Source organism: Bos taurus, chromosome 8, assembly GCF_002263795.3.
Source record: "Bos taurus isolate L1 Dominette 01449 registration number 42190680 breed Hereford chromosome 8, ARS-UCD2.0, whole genome shotgun sequence".
In the NCBI taxonomy this organism is placed as follows: Eukaryota; Metazoa; Chordata; class Mammalia; order Artiodactyla; family Bovidae; genus Bos; species Bos taurus.
The window spans coordinates 39,212,212-39,221,508 of NC_037335.1; the positions used below are offsets into that span (position 1 = coordinate 39,212,212).

The 9,297-nt window shown below is 41.9% G+C and overlaps 1 long non-coding RNA gene across 1 annotated transcript in view; it reads left to right on the forward strand.

The window, feature by feature from the left end:
* LOC104969334 (uncharacterized) overlaps positions 1-8,633 on the forward strand; it is a 103,704-nt gene extending 95,071 nt beyond the window's left edge. Inside the window, exon 3 of the long non-coding RNA XR_009495737.1 lies at positions 5,049-8,633. This is a non-coding gene — a long non-coding RNA (uncharacterized lncRNA). The remainder of the gene's footprint in view (positions 1-5,048) is intronic.
* Positions 8,634-9,297: the final 664 nt, after the last annotated feature.

Genomic DNA, 9,297 nt, shown 5'->3' on the forward strand with positions numbered 1-9,297 from the left:
CAGCATCTGTGAGGTCCACATACCACCCACCAGAGTTCCTGCCTTTCTTCAGAAGGGAGATATACTCTCTACTGTCCCCCTTCCTCTACCTCGCCTGGGCCCCATGGCATTCGTGGGGCTGCCAGGAAAGTGGCAGGCAGGGAGCTTTGGGGCACATGGTGAAGGTGCTTCACAAGCAGGATTCAAAAATGTGAAACAAAGAACGTGGTGATCTGACCATCTCCAAGTCTTCATGGGGAGTGTTCTTGAGGGACAAGGCTCTGCATTTAAAAACTAAACATTCAGCAAGATTATAAGATATTGCTATGAAGGGAAAAGAAGTTTCAAACCTCATAGGAATCTCAGTTCACACAGTGATACCCTGATCATCAGAAGCATCTCTATTCAGCTAAAGAGCAAAGACTCCGGAAGCAACTTAGAAGAGCTGACTGGGGACCTCCCTGGTGGTCCAGTGGTTAAGAATTTGCCTTGCAATGTAAGGAATGCAGGTTTGATCCCTGGTTAGGGAACTAAGATCCTTCATGCTGCAGGGCAAATAAGCCCTCACTCTGCAATTACTGAGCCCGTGCTTTGGAGCCCAATGAAAGATCTTGAGTGCCACAACTAAGACTCAACGAAGCCAAATAAATTAATTAATTTAAAAAAGAAAGAAAAGCTGACTAATCTTTGTTAGAACAAGTTGACCTGCCTTTGTCAGAAAAGCAATGTAGCATTGACCAGGTATTGTCTGAAGAATGTTTGAACACTGAGCAATCTCAGCTAGAAAAAACTCTATTACTATGCCAAATAAAAACAAAAAGAAAACTATCAAATCAAAAAACACATGAAGAGCTAAGCTTGCTCAGTTCAGTTCAGTCGCTCAGTCGTGTCAGACTCTTTGCGACCCCATGAATCCCAGCACGCCAGGCCTCCCTGTCCATCACCAACTCCCGGACTTCACTCAGACTCACATCCATCGAGTCAGTGATGCCATCCAGCCATCTCATCCTCTGTCATCCCCTTCTCCTCCTGCCCCCAATCCCTCCCAGCATCAGAGTCTTTTCCAATGAGTCAACTCTTCGCATGAGGTGGCCCAAGTACTGGAGTTTCAGCTTCAGCATCAGTCCTTCCAAAGAAACCCCAGGGCTGATCTCCTTCAGAATGGACTGGTTGGATCTCCTTGCAGTCCAAGGGACTCTCAAGAGTCTTCTCCAACACCACAGTTCAAAAGCATCAATTCTTCGGCACTCAGCTTTCTTCACAGTCCAACTCTCACATCCATACATGACCACTGGAAAAACCATAGCCTTGACTAGATGGACCTTTGTTGGCAAAGTAATGTCTCTGCTAAGAAGCAAGAATTTGAGAGGAGAAAAGAGAGAGAAACTCAAAGCCTTTACAAAAAGAAGAAAATCAAAGTGTCCAAAATACTGAGCAGAAAATTATAAAGGGAAAACCAAATTTGAATGGAGTTTCTTCTTAAACAAATGGAGTTTCTTCTTAAAAAATACAAGAACATAGGACTTCCTTGGTGGTGCAGCAGATAAGAATCTGCCTGCCAATGCAGGGGTCACGGTTCAATCCCTGGTCTGAGAAGATTCTACATGCTGCGGAACTACTAAGCCCATGTGCCACAACTTCTGAGCCTGTGCTCTAGAGTCCCTAAGCCACAACTACTGAAGCCCATGTGCCCACAGCCTGTGCTGTGTAACAAGAGAAACCACTGTAATGAAAAGCCCACGCACTGCAATGAAGGATAGACCCCACTCGCTGTGACTAGAGAAAGCCCATGTGTGGCCACAAAGACCCAGTGCAACCAAAAAAACAGAATAAAATTTAAAAAATAAGAACAAATTTAAGTCAGACATGTCACCCTTAATGAAGGGTTAAAATATATCTACCATTTACAGAGTTTTTCTTATATATAAACCTCATAACAATTAACTAAATCTATCAACAGAAACTGGGATGCTACGCTGTACTAAATTTAAAATGTCCAAATACTTTTGTTTTTATAAGAGAAAATTTTCTATATATGTTCTACATAATATTATTTTTTTAAAATGTATTTGCCTCTGAAAGAAGGTTGGCCAAGAGAACTGAAAGAACCTCCTATTTGAGTGAAAGGTTCAAACATATAATACTTTTGTACCATATGAAATCACATGAAATAAAATGTTAAAAAAAATTGAGTCATTATGTTGTGTACCAGGAACTAACATAGTGTTATAGGTAAATTATCCTTCAAAAGCAAGCAAACAGACTTTTAGGAAAAGATGAGATTTCTTGAGAAAAGAGGCAAGGGCAGATGGAGGGGGAATTGGATGAAGGTGGTCAAACTATACAAGCTTTCAGTATTATAAGGTAAATAAGTACTAGGGAAAGGATTCACATAACGAGCACTGCTGTATGTTATATATGAAAGTCGTTAAGAGAGTAAATCCTAAGAAAGAGAAAATTTCTTTTCCAATTTTTAAAATTTTGTATTTATATGAGATGATAAATATTCACTAACTTGTTGTGGGCATCATTTCATGATGCATATATGTCAAGTCATAATGCTGCACACATTAAATTTACACAGTGTGGTATGTTAATTATGTCTCAATAAAATTGGAAGTAAACGAAAAAAAAAAGCTCACATAATACACATAATAAAACAGTGCTTGTCACTAGCAGGTGCTAAGTCAATGTTAGCTACTTCAGGTCCAAAAAATAAGTCCAGTAGTTCCCACTTTACTAGGCCTTATTGGGAAGAAAAAATTAAAAAAGAACACAAGTCTAAGTGTGAGAAAGAAATGTTTCCTGGGTTTTGGGGACTTGGACAAAGAGAAAGAGCCCAGAAAGAGCATCTCAGAACTGCAAGAAGCCAGCAATTTAGCTAGAACCAGCCTTAGCAACCTTTCTAAAGTCAGGGGCCAACGTCTTGATATGAGTTTATCTGGAATGTGACAAAAAGGAATGATGGCTAACCTCCTCTCTCAAAAAATGGGGATAGAGGATTCAGAGGTGAGGAAAAAGTCATAGGCAGAGGGAGTCAGATGGGGGGGGGGAGTGGAAATCCACACTGAAAACTAGACTTCTTCAGTTGCAGTCAACCCCGGGGCTGGAGGTTGGTCATTTGCCATCTTATTAGAAGTCACACACATAGCTTGGAATCCCATGTGATCTCTACCTGTGAAGGAAAACTGTTGCTCAAAGTGAGGGAAGGGAAAGTGTGGATGAATATTCTGGCCAGAGCAACTGAGATGGTTGTATTTAGAAGGAACAAGGCCCAGGTTTCCTTCACTTTCTGAAAGAAACTCATCTAAATGGGAGGTTTATTGTAAGTTTAATAGTTTGATTAAGTACATTTCCTGCTCTAGCAATCCCCATGTCACCGAATGGGGAAGAAATAACTGGGGAGATGGCTCCTCATAGAGAAAAAAAGTTACAGAAGTCACAAATGTCAAGTTTCATTAAGGTCAAATTCCCTAGAGAAGTCTCCCAAGTGCAAGGGTGGGGGCAGGAAATGAGGGTGCAGAAGAGGGGACTATGGGAGAAATTGAACAGCTTCACTGGCCTTTAGCCAGAAAAACTAAATGAGAGGGATTCAAGAGACAACGAGGAGGTTGTGGAGGGCCTGGAGGGAATGTTTACTGTCTTCTTCTTCTCTGGTTCTTAGGAGAAAAGGGGGTGCTAGACATACATCCTTGATGCTTGAGAGTGCCTTTATGTAGACATTAATACCTGCTTCTTGCCTGAAATTCCTGAAGTGGGGGTGGGGGTTCACTGGAGTATCCCATACCTTGTGTGTGTGCTAAGTCGTTCAGTTGTGTCTGCCTCTCTGTGACCTCATGGACTGTAGCCTGCCCGGCTCCTCTGTCCATGGGATTCTCCAGGCATGAATACTGGAGTGGGTTGCCACTTCTTTTGCCAGGGGATCTTCTGCACTCAGGGATTGAACTCACGTCTTTTACGTCTCCTGCACTGGCAGGAGGGTTCTTTACCTCTAGGGTCTGAAAAACTGTAGAGTTGTTTTCAAGGATGAAGAAAATGGGGTCACCCCTAATTCCAGGCCCCAGAGCCTTCAGTGGCCTCTGAACACCCCCAGAGTAACTGCGGCTTCAGGTGACACAGAGGGAGGGAAATCAGGGGCACAGGAGTTCTGGGCCCTTATCAGGTCAGACTGAAGCCTGGAAGTATTTCCCTCCCTGACTCCAAGATAACAGAGCCATACTTTAGCCTGTTCTGGGAGAAGGGGGGATATGTGAAAAGGATATATGATTGGAATTTCAAGTGGGACTGGATTCTAGCAGTTCCCCTCAAAATTAAAGATAGATTTACGGTATGACTCAGCATTCTACTCATAGGTATACATACCCAAGAGAAATGAAAATAAATGAGACAAAGGGTCATGCTCTACCCAACAGGCTAGGAGGTTTGATGGGATTCTATTGGCAACACTTTCTAAAAAACCGTTTACTAGCATCTTCGAACATGTAGCCCAGATAAACTCTTCAGAGAGAAACTCTTTAGTTAGTAGATGAGAAACAGAGGGCCCCTGACCAGAATTTTGTTACTTGTTCCAGACCTTTCTACAGTCTGGGTTGTGCTCCCAGCTTCTGATTTGACCAGATACCTGTGTGGAATTATGATTTTTGCTCAAGTGGGTCTCTATTACATCAGACAGTTCTAATAATACAAAAGAGCAAAAATGCCTGAGATTTACCTATTGCTGCAAGCTAACTATGCCTGACCTCATTTTTAGGGTGGTTGGGAGGAGAAGAACAAGGTAAACCTACAAAACCAAATAATCTACATGTGTTCTAAAGTCTCCCTTTCCTTTGTCCTGGCTCATTGCTGGGAGGTTGGAGGGAGGCAAGAATGTTGAACCTACACATCTAGGCTTGCTCTAAGATGAACCCGGTCTGAAGGATCCCCAGAGTTCCAAACTTTTTAGGAACTCTGTGCCAGAAATGGAGACAAAAGACCAAATAGTTATGTCTTATTATAAATCAAATATCACACAGCCATTTCACCCAGGGACTTCCTAACCAGGGCTGATCAAGACTACAATATCTTCCCAGGACTAAACAGTGGAGGGAGTCTATCTCCTGAAGCCTCACCTGGGAAAGCAGATGCAGTGCTTGGACCAAGTGAAGGGGACATTTGAACTTACAGTCAGGTAAAGGAAATCTGAGGTTTGGCTCTTTGGTTTCAATTCAGTTTGGGGAAGAAAAAAAGTGAAATGATGATTCATTGCTTCAAATGCAGTCAAGGGCAGGACGAGACAGCTGACTCATGTTTTGGGGTCAGATCAGTGATTCCCAGATCTGGCTGCACAGCAGAATCCCCTGGGGAACTTCAAAAAACATACAGATGCCGGGGCATTACTCCAGATCTCTTGATTCAAAATCTCCAGAGGTGCGATCCAAAAATATGTATTTTTCAAAACTTCTTTCAGGTGGTTCTGAATTAACCAGTCTGCCCTAATTGGTGACTCAGCATAAGGGAATTCCTAGGTGATGATGTTCACAGCAGTCCTTGTGAAGAAAAGTAAGTGAAAGGGAGAAAAAGTAGGCGAGCACCCAGAGATTAACAGTGGCTGTTTAAATATATCTGTCCATGCCTCTTCGATTTTTTTTTTTTTTTTGGCTAAAAAGAGGTGATATCATGAGCCTTAGTTTACCAGTGGGGAGAAAAACGTAAGTACTCAGATATGAGTTGATCTCTCCTAAGATGCCAGAGTTAGTGGCAGGGTTGCTTTTAGAAACCACAGTAACTGGTTAGAAGGGTGGTGCTATGTAGAAAGTGGAGAGCAGTGACACAGGGACTGAAAAGCTGGATCAGGTTCCACTCCTCACCAGCTGTGTGAGTTAACTGAGCACTGAAGGTAGAATGCCTGAAACAAGAGAAGGAGTTCTGTTCATGATATTTTATAATTTACATAGGATGACTAGAATCTTACATTAGATGATCAATGTAAAATAGAGTCTTCTGGTCCCTTTTGCTTAAATGGCATGTTAAAAATTAGTGACTTCTCTATGGAAGCAATGTAGATGTCCATCAACAGACGAATGGATAAAGAAGCTGTGGGATATATACCTGAATACTACTCAACCATAAAAAGGAATGCATTTGAATCAGTTCTAAAGATGTGGATGAACCTAGAGCGTATTATACAGAGTGAAGTAAGTCAGAAAGAGAAAAACAAATAATGTATATTAACACATATATATGAAATCTAGAAAGATGGTACTGATGAACCTATTTGCAGGGCAGCAATGGGGACGCAGACACAGAGAACAGGCTTATGGACAAGACAAGGGAGGGGAAGGAGAGGGTGAGATGAATGGAGAGAGTAGCATGGAAGCATATACACTACCATACGTGAAACAGATAGCCAATGGAAATTTGCTCTATGACTCAGGGAACTCAAACTGGGCTCTGTAACAACCTAGAGGGGTGGGGAAGGGTGGGAGGTGGGAGGGAGGTTCACGAGGGAGGGGACATATGTACACCTATGGCTAGTTCACGTTGATGTATGGCAGAAATCAAACCAATATTGTAAAGCAGTCATCAACCAATTAAAAATAAATAAATATTTTAAAATAGTGACTTTATTTAATGACCATTCTTACTCTGAACTTGGTGTCAGATGGGGTAGAAAGCAGAAAACAAAAAATAAATTAATATGCAAGTACTGCTTTCCCTATTACTCTGGAATCTTGAGGCCACATGGCTTTGATTTTCAGATATTCAGTCCACAAAGAATGTTCAATAATTGAACAATGTTACGTTCCAGGCATGAAGGATGCAGAAGTATCTAAGACATTGTTTCTGCCTCAAAGGGTTCATGTCCAATGGGGAGAAAGACAAATGAACAGGATTCTCATAGAGGGTGGTAAATGTAGGCACAGAGAGTGTGCAGCTGTTTTCCAGCCTCTGTGACAACTTGTCCACTGGGGAACGCTGGGGCCTGCCTCTCAGCCTGAGATGGGATGTTGGTGGTGACAGTACGGGAGCAATATAAGTGCCACAACAGAAGGAGCTACCAGGTCGGTGCACAGTATAGAGAAGGAACTAATTAATTCTAGGTTGGATGGCTTAAGAAGGCTTCCTTGTTTTACAAAAAAGGAAGCTGAAGCTTAGACGGGTTAAGCAAACAATGGACAGTGGGAGGCTGAGGAGCCTTGGGGAACAGCAGGGAAAGAGGACAGAGTCATGCTCCTGTCACCGGACCGCTCCTCAGACCCGGCACCCCAACTCCTCCTTGCCGAGGAGGAGCAGATGAACCCTACTCTGAGGAGCACAGGGCTCATGACCAGAGATCTCTGTCCAAATCTTTGTTTCACTATGTCCTGGCCCTGAGACCTTAAACAAATGACTTTCTCTCTTGGATTCTGTTTTAGTATTTATTAAATACTGATAATAAAAGGCTTGCCTCATTACATTGTCATATAGATTAAGTGATTTGAGACATGGAAAGTGCTTAGAACAGGGTCTCTGGTGCACAGTATAAATGTTAATTATTATTATTATGTTATTCCCTGATTGGTGTGGCCAACCCAAGATCTCACTCTGAAAACCTAAAACCTAGCTCATTTTCCCCCCTCAGAACTAAAATGTAGCTTTTTTTTTAGATTGTAAAATGATATACTGTATCATTGTAAAATATTTTTAATGAAAAAAAGTAAAGATTACCCATTACCTAATTCCAGAGATAACAGCTTTTATGTTTTGGTGAACATAATTCTCTATAGCTCTCTGGACACATCTATATGAATACAACTTTAATAAGTAGCATTATCTGAGGATACTATTCAGTGAATGGCTATTGTTACTCATCAAAGATATTGTGGGTGTCTTTCCATGTCAATAATTATAGATCCCAAACTTATTTGTAAAGACTGATTAAGTATTTCATTGTATGACTGTGACACAATTAATTTATGCCATCCTCTAGTTCTGGTCAGTTAGGTTATTTCCAATGCTGATATTACAAAACAGTTGGCACCACTGACTGAACCCACACAGTTAGCCAAGGGCACTTCTCTAATTATTTCTTGGGACAACTTGCTGCAAGTGGAATCTCTGGATCAAAAGGGTATTAACCTAAAGACACATGTCCCAGTAAAGTAACTCATATTGCAAGGAAACAGACTGGCCGGTCAGCTGGCTTGACAGAAGTTTTCGTGAATGTGGCTTCTGCAGCGACTAGTTGTGGGAGGACAACTAGGCCAGTGGTCAGTTTGTGGGAGGGTAAAAATGGGGAGGCAGTCCCTGCTGTCAGGTTCCCAACATGTTCCTGTGTGAGCAGGTAATTTTTCAAACTTGTGAAGGAACTCTGTGGAGAATTTACTGACCTCTTCGTTAGAGCAACACTACCCTATAATTTCTCTGAATATCTGGCTTTTCTAGGAAACCCATTAGGGAAGTTTAACTAGCTGGAAAATGTCACTTAACTTTTAAGGAACCTTCTAACGGTATAATGTCTAAGGGTATTTTGTACCCATCAGGCTTGGGAAAGATTCTTCTCAGCCCCAAATTCTCCTCATCACTTGCCCAGTGATCCTGAGCATTTTCCTTAGCAAATGAAGCTGGAATGTGGAATGGGAGTGGTAGCCTTGAGACTCAGCCCCTTCTACTGACCAGGGAGTAATGAAAGATGAAGAGAAGATGGAAAGGAAATGAATACAGACTGAAATGCATCAAGGGATTTGGCTGGATCAGACTTTCACAAGTGGAGGGAGGTGAGAAAAATGCTTGGCCCACCACTGTAACCAGAGGTCTGCCATTGCACACATTTCATTCCAGCCTCCCTGACCACTCAGACAGTATCCTTGGTGGACATTCTGACTCACAGGCTTGGTGTGGGTGAGGACTGATCAGAAGGAGTTAGGGGAATGTGCAGTCTGCTACTACTTTTAGTAATTCTTACCGAAGTGGAATGCAGTAACAGGCTAACATTCATAGAGGCCTAAACATTGCCAGGACAGTTCCAATAACTTTATGTATATTAACCCATTTAACTCTCACAGCAAACCTAGGGGGTAGGTACTCTCGTGGATCCCATTATATAGGGAAACTGAGGCCCAGAGAAGGCAGATAATTTGCTGAAGTTCACATAGGAGTAAATGGGAGAATTGAGGTTTAACCCTCATGTCTAATTCTGGAGTTCCTTTATTTACTCTCATTTTTATTTACTGTGGTAAGAATAGGTGTCTATGATTCCATCTTCAACCAGACACTCTAGAAATAATCAGAAATATATACATACACATACATACATATGTACATACATACCAGGGGTAACCTTAGAGAAGCTAATGGGAG